Source organism: Mus pahari, chromosome 5 (genome assembly GCF_900095145.1).
Source record: "Mus pahari chromosome 5, PAHARI_EIJ_v1.1, whole genome shotgun sequence".
Classification (NCBI taxonomy): Eukaryota; Metazoa; Chordata; class Mammalia; order Rodentia; family Muridae; genus Mus; species Mus pahari.
In genome coordinates, this window is record NC_034594.1 from 36842717 (window position 1) to 36865764 (window position 23048).

Consider the following 23048-nt stretch of genomic DNA (forward strand, 5'->3'; position numbering starts at 1 on the left):
TTCTTCTCTCTCTCTCTCTCTCTCTCTCTCTCTCTCTCTCTCTCAAATACAAATCTGGCTGGGTTACTAGGGTGTCAAACAGGCAGAGAATTTAATCTAAAACAGGTTTAAGTATAATCCTATTAAAAGGTCTTCTGCGTTCTTTGAGATGTCCATTAGCTAGGAAACTGTCCTTTCTTACATGGAAGGAATTGTGCTCCTAGCTACTGTTGGCCTGTGGGATCCTGCTTTTTGCTTTGTTTTTTTCTTGGAGCCCTGTTCCAAGACCATTCTTTTCCCCTACCAGTGTTTCCTCCTTAAGAGTTTTTGAAACGCTCTGGAAAGTGAAAAGGCTTTGTGAGTAGCTGAGAGTAAATCAATTAGATTGTACCAGGCTAAAAAGGCAATCTTCCCATTGGGTTTCTGCATAGTAAATACTTCATAATCAGGGACTTTGTCGTTCTTGTTGATGATTGGAGCCCCACTTCCTCGAACAGCAGCTGGCACATTGCAGTCGTTTAGAACATATTTGCTGAATGAATGGACAGATGAATGACAGTTATTTGGCTACACTTGAGACATTGACTATAATATACTAAAGATGGTCGCTCATTTCCTTCATTATGATCACATGTGCACAGGACAGAGCAACACAAATGCACTCTAACCATGAGAGTGTTAAAAGGACACTCACCGTCTAAGCATGTAGCCTTGATGCTGTGGAAACGCCAGGCCCACACTTGGCAAAGCCAAGCCACACGATGCAGACTGATTATCTACATGTGGGATCGTTGTTCTTCCCCCACCCCCAACCACAGGGTCTTTGCACTGTCACATTTCTCAGCTCTTTGGTTAGTTCAAAGTGGAAGACTTTGAATCTTGAACAGTTAAGGGCCATGATCATGTCCGTTGCTTCCCAGCTAGTTTGCTGATGTTCCCGGAGAACTTGTTCCAGGAAAACTTCCAAGCCAAATAATAAGTATTGATTTGGTTTTGAATTTGTTCAGCTGCACACATCTTCAACTCCAGACAAGCACTGTATAAAGTGGGTCGGCTAGGAGACCGTGGCTGCCGAGGCAGTGTGGGAGCACCGCTGCTGTGTGCAGTCATTCCTACTTTTTATTTCAGTCTCTATTCATTTTAATTTACCTCTCCATCTTTTTTATTTGTCTCTGTTTTTATCTTCTTGGGTTTTCTTAATCTCCCCTTTCCTTGAACTTTTCCCAGTTTCTTGTTTGTCTGCTTTCAAATATCTACCTCTAAAAATAATTTGTATTAACCTTATTTGAATAATTTTTCAGAGTTTTTTTTCTATCCACAAAGACCTTAAAACATCATTTCCCTCCTGAACCCCCATGTCTAAAGAGGCTCTTGTCTACCATCTCACCTAAGGAAGAGTCTTCTGTTCCATTAAAGATCATCAAAAATATATAACAAGCTACCAAAGCCTCTGACTGGCATGGATTGAAAGACTGTGTCAATGATAAAATTTTACCCAAGCAAGGAAGCCTGAGACTAAATGAGCTCGCTCAGCTGCGTGTTGAGTTCCAGGATAACCTGGGCTACAGGAGACTGAACCCAGTTTCAGAGAGAGGGGGGGAAGGATGGAGGGAGGGAGAGAGAAGGGGGGGAGAGAGGGGGTAGAGAGGAGATGTGGAGGAAGAAGAAGGAAAAAGAAAGAGGCAAAAGAGTAACACAAGATACTTCTGTATAGTCTTCCACAGTCAGCATTATGGGGAGGGGGCATGTGACCTAACAAACACTTTATCTTTTAAAATAAAATTTAGCCAACTAATATAAAAAAAATTTCTCACCTGTTCTGGACAAATGCGTGGGGGAACTTGGAACATAAAGTAATTAAAAAGTAGAGTTATATAATGTGAATGTGTCTGTTTTCCAGCTTGGTTAGGACAGTGGGAGGTGAAACAGTAGATCTAATACAAAATTATATTGCTACAGAAAATTAGTTTGAGGAAGGTCATGAGAAATATACGCTAATTTCTTTCATCTGTAAGGATTCATGATTTAAAAATACAAAAGAATCTGATTGTTCTCACCAACTCAATATTCTGCTCCAAATCTCGCAAACAGGAGCTGACAGTGGATAAAAGGTGGGACACTGCTTGTTTCAGAATGTAGTCTGGTCATGTGACTACCTCGTCTACATAGTTAGGACCCCCACAGATACGTTAAGGAATTTCTACGTCTACTCACAGCAAATTGCCTTTTGAAAAAAGATTGAGTTAAATTTGTCTTTTTTTGTTTTTTTGTTGTTGTTTTCTGTTTGTTTGTTTGTTTGAGACAGGATATCTCTGTATAGCCCTGGCTGTCCTGGAACTCACTCTGTAGACCAGATTGGCCTCAGACTCAGAAATCTTCCTGCCTCTGCCTCCCAAGTGCTGGGATTAAAGGCGTGCGCCACCAAAACACCATCCAACACAACTGGTTTTTCCAAAGAAACCCTAAGTTTCCACTTCTGAGTTCAGCTGTTTCAGGGCTGCTCTTTTTTTGTCTTAATGAAGCCTGTAACATGGTTTGGGCCCATAAATCTACACTTGTTTATATTATTATAGTTAGAATGCAGTTGTACTCATCATAAAGACAGATTGCATGGAAGCTTAATGTGGGAAAATAACTCTCAATTCTATGTTTGTTGGTGGATTTGTTTCTAAGCAAGAAAGCATAATGCTCAATGATCAATTCGTAAGGTCACTGCTAAGGGCCAGCAAGATGGCTCCATAGATAAAGGTGCTAGTCGGCAAGTCTGATGACTTGAGTTCCATCCTCAGACCCCACATGGGGAGAAGAGACTGAGCTCCCCCCAGTTACCCCCTGACTTCATACACATGCCATGCATGCATGCCCCACCCACACAGTAAATACATGCAAAGATCCTCTTCACAGCCTGTGTGACATACTTGTGGGCTGAAGTAAGGCTATACAGTTTTTCTAAGTGTCCTGGCTGGATCAGAAAAAGCTGTTGTTACTTAACCTTTAAAATACAGGCAGTCATAGCTTAGTCGACTTTCCCCAAAGAACAAAAGCCTTGGATTTTACCTCAGAACTATTATTAATAGATTTAAATGTTAGACTTGAATCACAATAAAGACTAACAGGACCAATAGAAATATATTTTCTTCATTTCCTTTTAATGTTCTTTTCTGTAAAATGGGGATAATAATAACAGCTACCTCAGAGGGTGTCTGAGAATTACATGATTTAATACAAATAAGGTATGTAGAACAGTTCCTAGCAGGTGGTAACCACACCATATAGGTTCTATATTACAGTGTTTTTAATAATTACAAACAAAATATACAGCATTGTACAGTAACAGATAAAGTTACAGATTACTGGACAAATTATGCATTATGAAGCCGCTAAATAATCTATGAAAAGAACAGGTTTTGATTTTTTTTAATATAGTAAATTTCTTTTACTCAAAAAGATGTGGTCCATGGCTCAGGAGCCTCTTCATGCCCTGAGAACACATTAGAAACTGCTAATAAAACCGGAGTCCAAATGTGGGTCCCAGTGAGGACCTGCATTTTAAGGGCTTTGTCTCTGGGCTATAGTATACATGATATGTTAATATGTTCTATCTTATTTTTTTTATCTCTTATAAAATTTGATTTTGGCGATATGCATGTCTCTTATCTGTCCTCTTGGCATTTTGTATGAAAGGCAGCGTAGACACAGAACAACTTCAGATATGTCGTGACCAGAAGAAAGGGCCACAACATCTCTCTCCACTGACCAAGCTGCAGCTCTGCTCCCACCCCCACAGCATATGGCCTTCTTTGGCCTCATTTCTCTGTCTTATAATAGGGGAGATGCGTTTCTGCAGCTCAAAGGTTAGCATTCTTCTCTTATGTGAGGCTCACTCTTTCTAAGGCACCTGGAAAAGATGCAAGCCTGTCCCCCATCTGCCTCACCTGCTTCCATATCACTCCATCCAGAGCATGACACGTGCTTGCATATCACCTCACCCCATCCCAAAGCGTGGTTATCTTACATCATTCTCAGCTCCTTCTCAGATTGAAATAGAGCACACAACAGTCACCAGAGAAGACCTGGATGTCCTCTCTATGACAGCCTTAATGGGAGGAGAGAATGAAAGACGTTACAAACATGCTAGCTCCTGGTCCAAGAAAGTTACTGTGTTTAATATAATCAATTGGAGTGAGGTATCCACATTTGTACCATACACCACACAGATATTACACACCAGCACATGAGCAATATACCACTACATACCATACATACTATGTATGTGTAGCATACATACCACATTCAAGTCAGATGCCATCGCAACAGGTATATATCATCACACACATATTCTTTATAGATACACACGCATATTGTGCACATACATTTACCACAGCAGAACATACATACAGGTTGTAAACGTATTGCTTTATACACATGTGCACAGGACTGTCCCCTACAAACGGCACTTACCCTCAAATTAAGTATACCATAAATTGGTTTTTTTCAAACCAAGATCTATGAGCAAATATTTTATCTTCATAGAGAGCAGTTTTTCCTTAAAATAAAATATAAGAGAAGGAAAGGAAAGGAATGAAAAGGAAAGGAAAAAAGAGGATTTAAATTTAGAATCCGTGCTCTAACTTCATAGGAAGTAGAACCCTCTAATTCCCTTGTTACACTTCAAACCTGCCAGTCTCACAGCAGCATGATTTCATATGGCTGTGTTACGTCACTACCCTACACCATAATCCAAATGAGCATCCACGCCCTAATGGCTGTTCCAGGGCCACGCAGAAGGAAGCCCTGTAGAAGGTTGCTTATTCTCCCCACGTCCGTTGTCTGGAAAAGCAGAGCCATGTTCTGCCTGTTGCCTGACAGTTCATAGAGAAGCTCCACCTGGAAGCTAGTCAGCCGCCTGGGGTCTCCTCCCTGTGGATCAAGGCATTGTGTTGGCTCATCCCAGATCTGCACTTGGGGTGAGATAGGTCCTTGTCGAATGATAGCGTAATGGAGAGAAGCCCTTTTCGAATGTAGTATCTTCTTTGGGATCCTTGAACACATTTCCCCACGTCCTAAAACAAATAACCTACACAGTAGGGTGTGATGGAAACACGGGGCTGGTACCCTGGAAACCGGGCAGGGTACCTACATTTTCAGCCTTAAGCCCTTCAACTTAAAATGAGCTAAAATCTCCACGATGCCGAAAAAGCACTCAGTTCTTAAATATATAGTGCATAGTGCATTTTATGCTTTTTTTTCATACTATTTCTTTTTGAAAATTTAAAACCTCCCTTGTCCCATCAAGGATTTAAAGAGTTTCACAAGGATGCATGGGGGGAAAAGTAGCAAGATAGCATAAATTAGAACTATGTGGGGAGCCAAAGGTGAAAAGAAAGACAGGGACCTCAGTGGGCCCAGGGGCCCTGGAACATCCAGGGTGCTCGCGGAGCTTTGCCCTCTCTCCTCAGGGGGAAAAAAAATGCTACAGAGTGTTTTGCATCCACATTGTTTATCGTGCAATCTCTAGCGGTGCCACCAGCAATCACAGAGATGCCTTCATGTTCCCGAGGACCACTGACTCCCCCAAAATTTAATCAAGGATGCTGTATAAGTCAAGGACACCCTAATTTACTGTGCGCTTTGTTATTTAAAGATGGATAGATTTAATCATCCCATACATATTCTTTGTAAATTAAGAGCAAGCACGCTACACGTAAAATATTAAAAAATTCAATAAATCAAAATAAGTAGGAATCAGCCCATCCTGGTTCTATAGTGCAGTCAGTTAAGCAAGGGATGGATTCAGGGGTGCGAGACTGGGAACTGGAGCACGCAGTCAGGAAGGAAAACACATTACCCGGCCATGACCTTGAGTAGTGGAGACACAAGCTTCTGGGTCCAACCTGAGTGCAGAGTCTGGCCTGGTCTTGAACAAGGCTATTCTTTTTAAAGACTTAACGTTCAAAAAAGGTCGATATTGGAAGCTAGTTGCACAGCTGTGGTCCAGTGGGGAACAGAGGTTGTGAATGGAAAGTGTTCTATTTGCAAAGAACCGAAACCACACACATCCGTCAAGGATCCAGACAAGATTCAGTCAAGATCCAGACAAGATGCAGTCTAGCTCCATTCTTTGCTAGGGTTCTCATCCACAACCCACCCCTAAATCCATGTTCTCTCTCTCTCTCTCTCTCTCTCTCTCTCTCTCTCTCTCTCTCTCTCACACACACACACACACACACACACACCTACACATGTACACACCTTCATGTAGATTCACCCACATGTTCATACCCCACCCCACACATGTGCGTCATAGGACACTGCAGAAGAGCGCACTCTCTGTAGCCCTCAGCAAAAGCTGGAACTCCCCTACAGTGTTCTCTCCTTTCCATCCCTGCTGTCCCCTCTTTCCACAACAAGCCCTACTTGTCCCTACAAGTCAACCTAAATGTCACTTCCTCCTGAAAGCATTCGTGCAGGATATGGACTGGCAATGTCCCTTAAACAGCAGCTTTCCTAACTTTGCTCAAAGCAGTACACAGACGAGATGTGTTACCATAACATTCGACTAACAAGATTTGGAGAGACTACTGTGTCAGAGAAGAGCTGCCAGGGTGTGCCACCACACCTCAGCTGACTGCCACCCAGTCTCGCACAGTGTGAGAGTCCAGCCCAGAGAAATCAGCCGAGATTAGGGAACACTGACGGATGGCAACAGATGGAGTATTTATTTATTTCAAACACTTTTTTTTTTTTTTGCTGGGAAAGCCACATGAGATATATATCTTATTTCCAGAGAAGATTCAGAGAGAAACAGCTGTCATGTGGTTTCATTCCAGAACTCTTTAGTACAGAACAAACAATATGGGGGAGACTAGACAGCCTAAGAGCAGACCTCCAACAGTACAGACCCACCTCAATGGCAGTTCACTGTCTCCTGTAACTTCCCAACACAAAGTGAAAGGTTCCCTCCAATAAACCAGCACAATGACCTTTGGGTATTAAATCAGGTTTCACACTCTGCAACTGTGATCAAAATATTCCCATGCTGTTTTTTTTTTTTCCCCTTCCAAATGGAACCAAAGTGCTTTCAGAAAATTTATGGAATCCTTGAAAACCTAATGGTCCCTCAGTAGCCTCGGGTAAGCTACTGAAAAATTTAATTTCTGCTAACCCGCCTGCAATTGCAAACAGCAAAGGAGATGCTTTCCCATGGGCTCCCGAGTGGGTTTCCATGTTGCGTCAGATTGCTCCACTCTTGCAAAGCAGGCATGGTAGACAAGATCTGCACTGACCTACATTCCTGTGCCACTGACTTGGTCATTCCTAAGCCATAGGTGGTTTGCTCTTTAAAACTTCATTCAACAGCTTTTCCTGAACCAGGATGAAAAAGTGGACCTGTTTCTGAGTTTCATTATTGGAAACAGAAGAATAGCTACTTACGTATAATTCTTTTTAAATGCTGGGTCTCTGCATCTAAACATTTGCTTGGGATGTTTTGTTTTGTTTTGTTTTGTTTTACCTTCCTACCCAGAATCTGTTTCATACCCTATCATTTCCTTTTAGACAATGACACCCAATGTCCTTTTAATGAACCATTTCTCTTACTTTTGTGGGGCCACCCATAAGATCCTCTGGCCCACTCATGAGCTGGCTAGACCAGTGTTGAGGATGGTTGGCACTGAGCCATCCCAGAGCTGGGACCCTGATGAGGCAAGCTCCAATTAGGAGCCAGAGAGTTCTTGCTCTCTCCCATCCCTTGAATGGTGTCTGTCTCCCAGCTGGTTCCTCTGCTGTTCCTTCAGTTCACGAAGTTCGACTGCTTTTTCAACACACTGTTTATCCTGCTTGGTAAGCAGGAATGTGTAGTGGGGACTTAAAATCAAGGAATTCATACTTTAAAAGAATTGGTAACAAGATGTGATGTTTAAGGAAAAGGAAAGAATACTTATGAGAGAATGTAGTGACTTATAAGAGAACACAGTATGGCCCAACAGGAGAGTTGGGCCAAACCACACAAATATTGGCCCCGGTCAAGGACCATGCTGCTGCCATCAGCCTTTATCCGTGCTGCTCTGGGCTCTACACTCTGGAAGTTACTGAGACAATTGGTATCTTTGAATGATGAACATGATTTTCTCCCTGCCAACAGAGCAGTACATCCCACACAACTCAAATATTCAACACATGCATGAGTTAAGGTCTCATGTTGCACACCAGCTTCTCAGGGGAGCCCCAGTGAGAGCTGCCATTTCAGCTGCAATAGTGGACGGCTGAGTTCGGCAAAGCAGATTTCAGCATATTTAGGAGATACTCAACTCTCTGGCAGATGAGGTCTATAATTTTCAAAAACAGAAATGATTGCATGGGGTCAGAAATGAGTCAGAAGTAAGGACTGTGAAAAAGATTGCATATAATAGATGATAGAATTCCAAATTAACAGATAAACCTGCATAGAATATAAAACAAAATGATGGATTGCCATTCTTCTTTACATAAGATGAACTATTAATTTCTCTTCATATTAGAGCTCTGAGCCAGAGGCCCTGCCAGAGCAAGATCTGCATTCCTGACCCACAGGAACTATGAGATGATAATTGTTTGCTATAAGCATGCCACAGTTAAAGTAATTCATTGTGTAGCCATTGATAACTATTAAACACTCCAATAAGAAGGCAGAGATGTTCCTATTGGATTAAAAAGCAAGATTCAAATATTTGTCACCTGTGACAGACATACTTTATAAAGATATAAGTAGGTCAGAAGTGTAAATGTGGGAGATATCCTGTGCTCATCGTGACCCAAAGACAGCTGGAATGATGAAGCCAACAACAAATTGAGTCGATTTCAGAGCAAAACTATTGCTGTGGAAAGTAAAGGTTATTTCATAATGCTGAAGGGATCAATTAAAGAGGCCTTAATAATCCTAAATGTTTATGTGCTTAATCATGAAGCTTCCAAATATATAAAGCAAAAAACTGGTAGAACTGCAGAGGGAATGAGGTCCTTCCTGATTACTTGGGAAATGCAAAGTCTTCTAATGGGAATGGATACTTTTGTATCAATTACTATTGAAAATTTCTGTAAGGGTTTAAAGAGCTTGAAAAAGACATATAACCTAATTGACATTTACAGAGCTCTATACCATCAGCATCAAAGTGCACATTCTTTGAAATGCATACAGAATATTTATTTACATAGGAATCCTGAGCTATAAAAAGGCTAAGTAGATCTTAAAAGATTTGAATCATACAAAACACATTCTCTGATGATACTAGAATTATATCTGAGATCAATAAGAGGAAGAACTCTGAAAAATCTCCTATTGAGACACAAAGTAGCATACTTCTAAAGAACTCGTGGGACCAAGAAGCAACCAAAAATGAACGCAGAGTGGATTCTGAATGGAATAAAAATGGAAACATGGCATATTAAAATTTGGGGGATAGAATTTAAGCAGTACTTAGAATGAAATATGTACAATGCTAAATAATCAAGATTAAGGAAAACAAAGACAGTTTCTAATCAATGATTTCAGCCTCCTCGCTAGCCAACCAGAAGACCAACAGCAGATGAAAATGAACATTAGTATTTAAAAAAAAAAATGGCTGTAGCTGAGGTAGCGAATGGAAAACATTAGGAAACGCCCCTCCTCCACATGGTTTCTGCCAGGTATTTTATCACAGCAATGGGGGAAGTAGCTAATACAGTTGATTTCACATTTGATAGCTACACAACACATTTATCATATTAGCACGCCAAGGATGCAGAAGCCCAGTCATCTTAGTAGCTGTATAAAAGCCCGTGGACAAAACCCAGGATCTGCTCTTGATATAGTCTCCTTGAATTACGTACAGGGAGCATCTAAATCTTTCCCCTGGAAATTAGATGGAGATCAATTTCCTGTTTCTTCCCTGGCACCTCATTACTCTTCTTTTTTATAAATTTATTTGTTCTTTTTCTTTTTTTCCTTTAACACTATTTTTATTCAGTTTGCTATTTTATACATGTAAACAATGCATTTTGATCATATCCACCAATCACTACCTCCTTCTAGCCTTACCCTGTCTCCCTCCAGACTTCTTGTCCTCCCTTACATTACAATCATTACTACTGTTATTGACCCTCTGGGTCTAGTTAGTGCTGACCACATACACTGAGATGAGGTCAGCCTGCCAATGACAATGTCCCTAAAGAAGAGTTGCTTTCCCTCCCTCAGCAACCAATCAAACACCAAGAGTTCACCTGGGGGTGTGGCCTAGGGAGCCCCTCCCCGTCTATGCTGGAATTTTGGCTAGCCTGATCTTGTTCGGGTCTTCTGCAGGTAAGCATAGCTGCTGTCCATTGATATGCGCCTCGTCCATGCATGCCCACAAGTCAGCTTTCCACAGCTTCCTTCCCATCCCCTGGCTCTTTCATTCTTTCTGCCTTATCTTCCATAATGTTCTCTGAACTTTGCATGAGGAAGAAGGTGGTGTAAATGTCCAACCTATAGATAAACATTCAACCATTTGTTCTCAGCACTTTGACCATATATGAGTCTTTGCATTAACCACTACCCACTTCAAAAAGAAGTCTCTTTGACCAAAGTCAAGTGCAGTGCAGCTCTAAACATAAGTATTTGGAAGGCAGTTTGACAACATGACCGTTTAGAGAATAGCCACCCATACGTTCTCCACTGGGGCCTGTGGTATCCTCAATCATAGACTTTTGACCAAGTTTATATTAAGCAGGCATGAAACAGCATCTGTGGAACAAGCAATTAAAGTCTATTAGAAAATGGCTGTGATCGCCATTCTGTCATCGTACCAGTGGAGCCAACTTGCCTGGAAGGTTGGAATTGTAATATACAGGGTCCGGTTTAGGGTAGGACAATTGATGGGTTTTGTTTGCTTGTGTTTTTTTTTTGTTGTTGTTGTTGTTGTTTTTCCTTCCTCAACAGCATTCTAGCACTACAAAGACTAACCGTCCTAGGAGCTCCCTAGCCAGTTTAAGATAGATTTTCTGTGTCCTGTAATAGGATCTTTCCATCTATGGTAGGTAATCAAGAACAATAATAATAGACTGAATTGATTGGGTGTCTCTAGGGCTGCCCTACACCATACCTTATGTGGAGGAGGCAACCTCTACCTAGCACTGAGACTGGTGTTGCTAACTGTGTTTTCCGGGCAAAACAAGTTATCACTGTTCAAAATCCTTTTCTTAAAATTATATTTCTAATTAAATTACAAAGTGGTGAGTTTTCATAATTTGTCCTTAGCTTTATTTCACTCTCTTCCTCCTTCTTCCCTCTTTTCTCTAGCCCTAGCCCTGCTTGAATGCATAGTCCCCAGAACCATCCCCCTTTCTCCCACATCTCATGTGGTCTGCTATCTCCTCTTACTGTGTTTGTTTTTCCCTGAGTTGAAAGCTCATTGGTTTCCATATAGTTTCTTCATGCTCACTTCATTTTAGTTAACTTCTTTTCTCCTATCCTTGTTCCCATCCTCACCACTCCAATACCTACTTGAACCTTTCTGTCCCCCAGAATTTCTCTCTCTACTTTTATTTGACCTATATTCTAGTATCATCCTTCCCCCAACACATCCCCTCCCCAACAGCCATCTTCTAGATTCCTGGCTTTCATTTGTACTCCAGGTTAATTCACAGACAGCTGTGGTCCTCTTTTGAAATATTCTGAGAATATTTACAATGAAGGTAACTGAACTAGGTTCTAAGATATAGATCAATATACCCTAAATCACTTCTGTCTTTACATAATAGGATTGGGCAATGGAAATTTGAAATTCTAACATCACTTCTAGAAGTAGTAATTTATGACTTACAGATGAACCCCACAGAAAGCAAACAATATCTATAAACTTCCAACTTTCTAAAGTTTTAAATAATACTGATAAAAACTTCAACTGGCTTCTATGTATTTGTTGACAAACCATTTTTAAATCTTGTACAGAAATTCAAAGAACTGGACTGGCCAGGACAAGTTTGGAAAAGAATACAGAGAAAGAATGTAGACTTCTGGCTTCATAGATCACTATAGAATTGGGGTGAGCAAGACATGTGGTAAAGACAGGCAAAATGACTGTTCAAAAATAATAAACACCCTAGGAAACTCACAAGGTGTAAAAACAATTTGATATCCATATGAAAAAAAGAATGTGAATTCTAATAGATCACAAGCATCCTATGTAAATACATCTGGAAATGGATCATAAGTATAAACGCAAAAAACTAAAACTTTTTGTAAGGGAAACCTTTTTGTTTGCATTGGGTAAAACGTTTCCATATAACATTGTATAGCTATTTTGAGTATTAAATAAGAAAAAGAAAAGCTTTTAGCCAATACATATGGGATACTTAGTAAACGCAATCTCTTGATGTTAAATGTATACACTGCTTAAGGTTTATATATACTTTTAAATTTGAACCAAATAGTGGCCTATAGGCAAGATTATCCTCTGTACTCTTATATGTCCAGTAAGTGCAGCTGGAAGAAGTTAAGTGACTTCAATTGTTCGGTATCACTAAAGAAGACAAAGGTGAATTTGACTTTTAGAACTGGCATGCTCCACTTCCAGAAGCATCAACAAGGCATTATTTTCCTTATATAACAATAGTCTAGGTGAGTAGCCATTGCTGGTACTTAATGGCCCTGCAATCCACTCAAGTTCCAAGTTCAGACTCAGGAACACAGTGTGCAATCACACTGAACCCTTTCTTGGGGTGGGCAAAGGCTGCAGTGTGAAAGAGAGCCTCGCTCCTTCGTCTCACCACCTCTTTTAGATCACACAGAGGCTTTCTCAGACATCGTATTATCTAGAACTAGGTTATAATACCCTTCCCTTGGCTGCCACCTGTCTCTGCTTTTCCCCCGTTGGAAGAATCTCTCACACATCCTTAACAAAACTGTAATTTGTTTTAGCAGAGAAAATGGAGGACAGGATCCATGATTGGCATGTGTCAGAGCCACACAGTGACACCTAGATTTAACTGCTATTTTATGGCTTTAATTCTAGTTCTTGTGCAGCTACAAAAAAGCACTGTGAAACTGCTAGTATCCAGATACAAGCATGAATGTTGCATTCCCAGACCTCAAGGATTTATAGTCCACCAAGAAGACAACAGATGCAAGCAAGTAAAGTCATATTTGAAATGTACCATTCAACACATACAAACTATTAAGTTTAGTTACATATATGTACTTACGTATATGTACACACACACTGAGACCACACACACATATACACCACATACACATACACTCCTCCATGCACCACCACACCACACACACACATACCACACACATACACTACACACCACACACACACACACACACACACACACACACACACACACACACACACCATACCACACAAGCATTGGGTACATGGGAGAAGTCTGACTGGAGGAGTTGAAGGCAGGTGTGGAAGGGTGAGTAGCTATTTTCCAGATAGGCTTCACCAACAGTATGCAGAGAGGGGAATTTTTAAAGGCAAGAGAATCAAGCAAGGATGTCATTTCCAGAGCTCAATATGACATTATTTATTTGAAGTTTAAAATGCAGGAAGTGGAGCTGGAGATCTGGCTCAGCAGTTAAGAGTATTGATTGCTCTTCCAGAGGTCCCAGGTTTGATTCCCAGCACCTACATGGTGACTCACAACCTTCTATAACTCCATATGATCTGACAACCTCTTTTGGACTTAACCTTCACCAGCCCTACAAGTGACACGCAGACAAAACATTCATACACATTAAATACATTTCTTTTTTAATGTATGAAGCTGTTTAATTAGATTGTTAGCAATTTAGAACACCAGTTTGTGAGGATACAGCCAATTTGTCACGGAGAACTGAGACCTGGAGCTGAGGAACACCTTTGATCTTTGGCAAAATCTGCGAGTCTTCAGTTTTCTGATCAACCTTGTGCCGCTCTGTAATCTTGTCTAAGATCTTACCCTCCTGGTTCCTGGGCTTGGCAGCTGCTGCTTCTTGACGTAAGCATCCATCATGTGTTTGGGGCATTTTAACCTCACTGATAGCAACTTTTGTAGAGGTGGGTGATGACAAACTTCTGGTGTGTTCTGCGCAGAGGATCTCAATTGGAGGACAAGGGGTCCAGTCACACGTAGCAAGCCGCTGCCCAACTGCTTCAGAAAAAACACTCTTGCCCCTGTGCGTCCAGTGAGGATGATCAGGGCAGTCCCAGAGGTGGTGCTAGCATGTCGCCTACTCACGTGCTGATGCAAGCAAGGGCTTTTGGTCATGGCTCAGCAGCTTCCGAGGCATATCTTCGGTTGGATAATACCACGACATTTTCCGAAGCCTTGCCACCCGGAGGTACCACCGTTCTTGTTTCCACAGTCCAGGGGTACCACCGTTCTTGTTTCCACAGTCCGTTTTTGTGACAGTAGCAAGGACTTTTTTCCTTTTTCTTCTTTTCAGCCTTGGATTTGGCAGCTGAATATTTCCTTTTGTACAAGGCCTTTCTGGACTACATAGCAGATCGGGAGTACTTGCCAATCCTCTAACCAGGTCGGGGTTTTGGCTGCAATGGGGCTTCCCTTTCTTGAGCTTTTTAATCTCTAGGTCACCCTTTTTGGCTGTGCGAGCGGCTGGGTAACCAGCGGCAGCATCACTCACTGCCAGTCCTCTTGACTGCAGTTTCTTTTCCTGTGGATCAGGCTTTTCGATTTTTTTTCACTCGCCATCTTACAAGATGGGAAAGAGAACCAAGACTCCGGCTTCTGGTCTATAGGCAATCCCATACATAAATTTTAAAGGAGGTGCTGGAGAGATGGCTCAGTATTTAAGACCAGAGTTTGGTTCCCAGTATGCAGGTCAGGAAGCTCAGAATTGTCTTTACTCCAGGGTACTGACACCTTTAGCCTTCTTGAATATCTGCACTAAAGTACACAAAACCACATGTTCACTCACACACACACACACACACACACACACACACACACACACACGCGCGCGCGCACACACACACACCTACACCTACACATACACACACACCTACACTTATTTTAAAATGAAAACTATAAATCTAACATACAGAGCCAGGTGTGATGGCGCACGCCTTTAATCCCAGCCTGGTCTACAACCAACGTGAGCTCCAGGACAGCCAGGGCTATACAGAGAAACCCTGTCTCAAAACAAAACAAAACAAACAAACAAACAAACAAAAAACCTAACATACAGGAAGTACATGGTGGGATGGGACAAAGCTGAGGCTACACAGAGGAGACAAGGAACAAAATTGCAAACAAAACACCCCCTAATTACTCCCCACATGATAAACAAATATCAAGGTGCGTTTTGTGGAGATGAGTGGTCAGATCATTGTGATCTGCAGTTAAAAGGCGATCCTCCTCCTGAATTTGCATAAAGTAACCTTTTGGGAAAGCTAAGGTCACCACATCATTTCAAAATTAGATTAATTCAGATTCACCGTTAAGTCATCTGTGCTCAGTGGGAATTGTGATGCCCACTCTAAGATTTTGGTGTTTCTAAGCACTGTATTAGTTGACAGGGCTTGCAAGACTGAAGATTTTAAAAGACAGGCACTTTAAAACAACAGAAATGCACTGAGATCTCACAGTTTCAGAGTCCAGAAATCTGAACTCCAAGTTAATAGAGTCAGACTCCCTCCGCAAGAATGCATCCTTGTGTCTTGAGGTTTTGGAGACCGGGAGTCCTCCGGTGTGAGGGCAGGGGGCGTGGCATACTTCCTGATTCAGTCTTCATCTTCATGTGGCCTCTTCCCTTCTCATAAGGACACCAGTCATTGAAACTAAGACTCACCCTAAACTCAAGAGGATGTCATCTGAAATCCTTAGTTATATTTACGTCTTATCAGTAAATATAACTTACATATAGATCTTACTCTAAGGAAGGCCAGGTTTGGTAGTTCTAGGTGAAATGAAATTTGGAGAACACTATTCTACCCACTCCAGGAGCATTTAGAGGTGAGTGTTGGCTGAGCTTGGATTAATCGTCAGGTTTTAACCTCCTATCTCATTATCCATGGATACTGTTTCTTTACTACCTTGCAGCCTGGATGCAAAACACAGTCCTTTTCCTTGATGTGGCCAAACTCAGCAATGTAACTGTGAGAACAACTGACCTTATTGACATTTAGGAGCAAAAGATGTGACTCACATTTCATCACCACACACCTAAGCTGAGAACACCAGCAGCTGGGGTCACTCTGTCCCTGGAAAGTCCTCTTCTGTCTGCTTTCATCAGTCCCTGGAGGCCAGATCTGCTCCTTTCTGCCATCATTTCTGGACCCTCTCCTTCTGCCTTTCTCCACTCCTGATTGGTTCCTTATGATGTGTCTTTGAATGGTTGTATCTGTTCTTTCAGACCCTACCCACAAGAGGAGGTCATCTTTTATGAATGTCAAAGAGTTAATGAACCAAAACGGTTTCCTGGAGAAGTAAAGGAGAACCTCTCTCAAAATATGAGCTGTCCCACAAGCTTGTAAGGCAAATAACGACACAAGCCACGAGTCTGGATGCTTTCATGTGGGGAATGTAACGTCTTTCACTCTTTGAAGTGCTTGAACGAATGTTTTCACTTCAGATAAGTTTCCCTATCATATACTTGGGAGTCTCATTTGAGTAATTACAAAATGAGCTAAGGCATGGATTAAGACAGATGTGTTTATTGCTTCCTCATTAGTAGAAAACAAGCAAAAGTGTTGTGTCTCTGTGTGCATAGATATAGACACACTTGTGGCAAGTATGTGTATGACTATATGTATACACACATATTTAATTAGTATGCATGTAAATACTATAAATACATATATTGTGTCTATTAGGGTGCAACTATGTATATTATGAGTGTATACAACTAGTGTATATGTATATAATTATCATATATGTTTACCGTTAATAGTACTATTAGTATTTTGTCAAATACTATATGTCAAATATTTCACTTAGTCATCAGAACCATGAAGTAGCTTTTGTTCCCTTAATTTCACAAATAAGAAATTCATATATAGATGTGATGTTAGCCCCAAGTTTAAGTGGATAATAAACAATAAAATCTGTCTCAAGCAATATTCTTGCGCTTAATCCAATAATTATTGCTACCTAAAAGCTTATACTACAATGGTAATAGTGACATTATTTGAGGGACAATATGTTGATTCAAATACACTTTTTGTGGATGTTAATTCTTTTACAATGATCATACTCTGTATTTATAACAGAAAGCCAATCCCACTCTCCCAACAGTATCTATTATAAAGAGACAGTAATGCCAGTTTCATAACTAGCAAACATGTAGTACTGCTATAAAAAATCAGCACTAAGCTAGAATAATATAGTACTATTGCCTAATAGTTTCTACAGTGCTTTATAAATCATGGCATCCTGGCCGTCTTTAATCCTCATGTAAGTCTGGGGGCTAGGAAGGGTAACTATGGTGGAAGTATTGCTCTCACTCCTCTTCCATTTGTCAAAGGAAAATCAAAGATTAAGTTGACTTTGCACTCCTAGTAAGTCATGAAAAGACTAGCTAGTCTTCATGATTTTTTGGGATTGGAGACACATCTGAAATGTTGGAAGAGTTCTATTCCAACCCCTACCATAGAAATCATCACCCAGTAGATGCTGAGTAAAAACTGAATGAATGGATGAATGAATGAATGAATGAATGAATGAATGGATATCAGCATCTCATCCTTTCTGATATATTCTACCTTTGACCTATATCCTGAGATACCATCATCCTGTAATATCCAGTCAGGCCTTTGGAAGTCTATCTTCTTGTCACCACACTTCAAGAGGTGGCATGCAAACGTGGAGAACCTTCAGCAAACCATTTTAACATTTGCATACATGTGTTAAAATACACATGTAGACGGTATGTTTGGTAGATTTAGTATATGCACCATGTTATACAACCTTTACTACTAATTCCATTATACTACACCATTCCACAGAGGAGACTCATCAACCCGTGGCAACAAATGCTTGCTGTGTCTACAGCTTTGCCACTTCTGGGTAATTTATATAAAGAGACCCACAGAATATGTGGCTTCTTTCACATAGTAGAATGCTTTTGAGGTGCATCCATGTTGTGACCAGCAACACCTCATCCTCAATTCCATTGTATGGATAAACCATGTCACATATTTAAGGACAGAAAGTCTGTCCTGCTAGGAATCGAGGTCAGCTTGTGTAAAGTAACCTAAAGCCTGACTTGCCTTGTACCTCCATCCTTGAGAACTGTGTTTGGGGAGGAGACTGCAGAGGCATTGTTTCCAGCTGTAGGGACAAGATGAAGCCAATGGAGAGGGCAAAAGAGAGACTCTCAACTAAGCTAACAAGAACCCTCCCCGAGGAGCAGAGAAATGGGATGGTGCCACCCAGGGCAATCAAGGAGTCAGTCCTTCATGAAAAGAAAGGCACATTTTGCTCTAGATCGGATTGGTAGACATTCACTACCTAAAAGCTAGGCAGAATTTCAAAACCACTTAAATCCCATAGACAGAAAAATAGTCCCAGAGCATTTATGAAGGCCTAAAACTGACCATGTAGGAAGTTTTATTACATAGCCCAAACCTGTGTCAGTTGGTTACCATGTTAGAAAGGCCAGGTGGTACTTGTGAAAGAAAAATAATTAGGATGAAGCAGCAGTCGATGGCGCTGACTATAGTTAGTACAAAGAAAAAGCTTGATTTATCTTCTCAACTTTATTTGGGTAAGCAGTAATTATATTTATGTTTTAAAAAATGAGAGTCCTAATTGCAAGATAATGTCAGCTCTTTAGAGAGTATTCTGTGCCCCTTCTCTTTCCTCCACAATAGAAAAAAAAAACCCTATAGTTATAATTCTTTTAATTTCAAGTTCAAAAGTAGCATAAATTACCCAGAAGGAAAACTATCTAGACAGGTTCTGAATGTTGTAAACTCTCAAATCATAAGACTGAAAACCCCAAGAAAAGCACCTACCAGTGCTTCCAGCCGGGATCCAGTCCTAATGGGTAAGTGCTCAAACAGACACTGCACACACAGACCAGTGAGTGACTCAGACTGATTTTAAGAGAGAAAGATTACATTTCTGTGTTTACCCAGGAGCCAGCTAACACACATTCCACTTGGCCATGACACACAGAAATTTGAATTTTAGGGTCTGGAAAGGGAACTTTATGTCTTCAAACATAGCAGAGGGAATATGGTGTGTATTTTATAGAAATCATGAAAAGTCTCTCTCTTCTACCTTTTAATGAGCCATCAAAGAGGCTATTATGTGAACAAAATAGCACAGTACCATGTCACATTCCAGATCCATCAATTTATCAAACCCAAGAGGAACCTTCGCACCCCATGGACTACTGGTCAACCCTGGACCAAGAAAATAAGCTTAGAAATGGAGAATATTCAAGAAAAACACACATTTAAAATAAGTACTCCTAGTCATATTTTTTTACACTTTTGAATTTTTATTTACTTATATTTTGAAAAGTTAGTAACAAGTATCAGCATGACTTTTGGGGCCTTGGGGAACTTTATCTTCATGAACTCATTCCTTTATTGAAAAAAAATATGAAGAATGATATTTTATGGCTTGGTGTAGCACTCAATCTAATCGAGACTGAATATGTTACCCATTTATTATTATTAAATTCAGCTATTTCTTCTGAATTCAAAAGAAAGGTTTCCTGGGACCTTGTACCTTTGTGAATCAGAAATTTATGTCTACAGAATCTAATAGGCATGTGAGCCCCAAATCTGTTAACCAACAAATACTTAGCCCACGTGGTGACCAGAGAGGCAGAAAAAGCCCTGGAGGACAAGAAGAAATGGCAGATGGGACTTGAAAAGTGGTTATGATGAGGACACTTGAGCTCAGATGTCTAAGAGGCTAAGACTTGGCAGAAGTCAGTGAAAGGTGGGAGGGACAGAGCATCAGAGAGGACACCGCATGGACAGCCATGGGGAGTGTTTAATTTGTAGAAGTCGCAGGTACATCCAAGTTAAAGCCCAAGGGCCTGAGTTACAATGTCAGGGAACATGGTTAAGAAAGAAAGTGTCCACAAAAGACACAAAGAACAAGAATGAAGTCACCGATGTTGCACAGTATCATGCGACGTCTACTCTTATAATTCCTAAAAGGTTTTATGTCACATTAATATGATTTCCTTTGGTGTTGGCCTTTAATATTTCATTTAAAATGTTCTCTTTTTATTTCTTGCCCCCACCAAAAAAGCAGCGAGAGACAGACTCATAAGTATAATTAAAATGCAACTTCAGAGGAGCTGTGAGCACGTCTCCATCTTGTTCTTAACAGCTGTCTTACATTCTTAGAACAGTGAACGTATAATTTAAAAGGAGATTGGCTGACATTCATGTTACGGACTTTTAAATTGCTACTGCATGGTCTAAATACCCTTGCCAACCACTACAGCCTGGACAGTTAGTTCCCTAGTAACTGGTCTAAATACCCTTGCCAACCACTACAGCCTGGACAGTTAGTTCCCTAGTAACTGACACCAAAGGACATGACCCTTCAAGTACCAGCATTTTAAACTTATTTTTGGTTTGGTGTTGAAGTCACATACTCCTTCTCGCAGAGCTGCAAAACTGGCACCAATCAGTGGTAGCTTGTAGTACTTTGAAATAACCTCCTGGATATTTTTAGTGTTTCCTCTGTGAAAATACTAATGTTAAAAAAAAAAAAAAGGTGGGGGAGGCATTTTGTAGAAAATTCAGCCCCTGGAGATGTTCACAGATGTTCAGTAATGTGATGATTCCTTCGAGGCTAATGACCTGAGACCCTCTGCTGGGGACTCAAATAGGGCGAAGACAAGGTCTGCCCCGAGATACTGCCCAGAGTCTGCAGGAAATCAGGATGACTGCACCTTGCTGAGGTACACGTTACTGCTCAGATATGCCTGAAACATAACAGGAATACAGACACAGCCGTGGGAGGGGCAAAGAACCAAGTGACCGAAGGTGGTTTACAAGAGAAGATAAACCTTACACAGACTGCCAGTTATCTATCCAATATCCACTTCCATCCACATTAACACGATCCTTTCTTTGTCCTCCGTGTGTGTGATGGTTCACTTTAATAGTCAGCCTGACACTTTGTAGACTCTCCTGGGAAGGGAGTCTCAATGAGAGGTTGTCTAGCTTAGGCTGTCCTGCCGAGAATCGTCTTGACTACATGGACGGTTGTGGGAGAACCCATCTTGACTTGACAGAGGCAGAGGATCAAGGACTGTGTAAGCCTAGAGAACGGGAGCCTGACACTAGTGAGCACATGGGCGTTCATTCCTTGCTCCTTGCTCTTCGCTGTGGATATAACGTCACTAACTGCTTCAAGTTCCAGCTGCCTTGTCTTCTCCAAATGGGCTACAACCTTGAATTGCGAGCCACATGAACCCATTCCCTCTGAAGTGGCTTTTGTTAGACCATTCTATCACAGCGGCAGGAAATGAAATCAAAACAGTATGTAATAAACTCCCTCAACAGATGACATTTTTCACATGCCCTAATAACAGGTGATTGTATTGTGGCCACCGATGTAAAATGGGATATTGTGATGACTTGGCCAGGGCTGTTCCTCCTTAAAACAAATAACATTACACATAGATCTTGTGCAACTTCCTTTCTCTCATTTTGTTTCTTAGTAGCCATTTTACACAATTAGGTGACCCTAGGGTAGGGACTAAGGATGGCAGAGCAGGGGCATATAAGGGATATAAGCTATCAAAGATCATGGTGTTCTCCATACAACTCTACACCGACAGCTTTGGGATTCCCCTTAAGGGAAAGACTATAAGCCCATCTACACAAGTTATCATTGTACTCTTCCTGAATCCTAACCTGCTCGCACCCATTGAACTAAGTCTTAAAGGCTCAGGTTACACTGTCTGTGTAGACAAGGGGCAGAAGAGAGAAAGTTTGCATTTAAAGATACAAGGAACACTCAGGACTTGCAGGCAGTTCTGTTGAACAAGTTTGGGCAGGACGGCTGCTGTCTTTCAGACCACCAGTCATGATCATGAGGCCACAGGCAATGTTCCTTCCTTAGTGGCTCTAGAAGACAGGTGAGAGCGTGGGCCCAAACACTGCACAGTGGCATGAGGAAGGAAGATGGAGACCAGGCAGACACCAGGTTGCATGGATGTTCAAGGGCGAGTGCTCTGGGTCAGTCCACAGTGTCTGTTTTCCCTGTGAAGGAAGAACAGGGGCCTGGAAGAGACAGCGTTTTGGGTCACAGTTGCTACTTATTTATACCTTTGTGTCTTTGTGTATCCAGTTTTTACCTAAACTGGAATGATTTCCCAGCACCTTCCTGCTCATTTCTATCAGGCCCAGAATTTTCGTTAGTCCCCCATGTTGTCTCTCTGCTGAAAAACCACAAAGCCACTTTAGTCTGGGTGTTTCACCTCCTCTGAGGTCTTTTGTCCTGTGATGCCTGGTCACTATTTACTGCTTTTCTCTGCATTGTGATGTGCCTTCAGTTAAGGTGATTAAAAGAAAGAAAGAAAAGAAACAAAAAAGGAAAAATAGAAGAGTTTTTAAATTCCCTGTACCCATGATCTCAGATATTGAGTCTCCCTACAGGTTAAGTTCTTCCGCTGCACAGTAAGGGAAATCACCATCTTGGGTTGTTAGAGTTTCAGGGCATCCATGTGAAGTGCCTGGCACTGCTGCTGCTGCATGGAAGACATTAACTAGAGGTGGTATCGGGCATCCTTTTCTACAGAGCACAGTAGGCATTTCACGATTGCTCTCAACTGAGACAAGCCCCTGTATCCCATATACGGTCTTCCTAGAAAAGGCAACCATCCCTTGTAAACGTCTCACCATTACTCCTTTGCCATGCCAATGGCCATCTCACCTCTGAACCACAGAGAAACCACATGGCTTATCCTGGTGTGAGCTTAAGCATTCTGAGGTTTCAGATGCAGAAGGAACGGTCCATGAGGACAAGGATCAAGTCCAAGCGTGAGTTCACAGCAGTGAGGAGCACACAGAACATTCCTGCAGCCTTGGATGTTAATATTCATGCACCCTTGGGTGTTGAATGAAAGAATGAGACGG

General features: G+C 41.3%; 1 pseudogene; it reads right to left on the bottom strand.

Annotated features, from left to right (window-relative positions):
• Positions 1-13776: 13776 nt before the first annotated feature.
• The window catches only part of LOC110321919, a 38977-nt pseudogene continuing 29705 nt past the window's right edge, over positions 13777-23048 (bottom strand).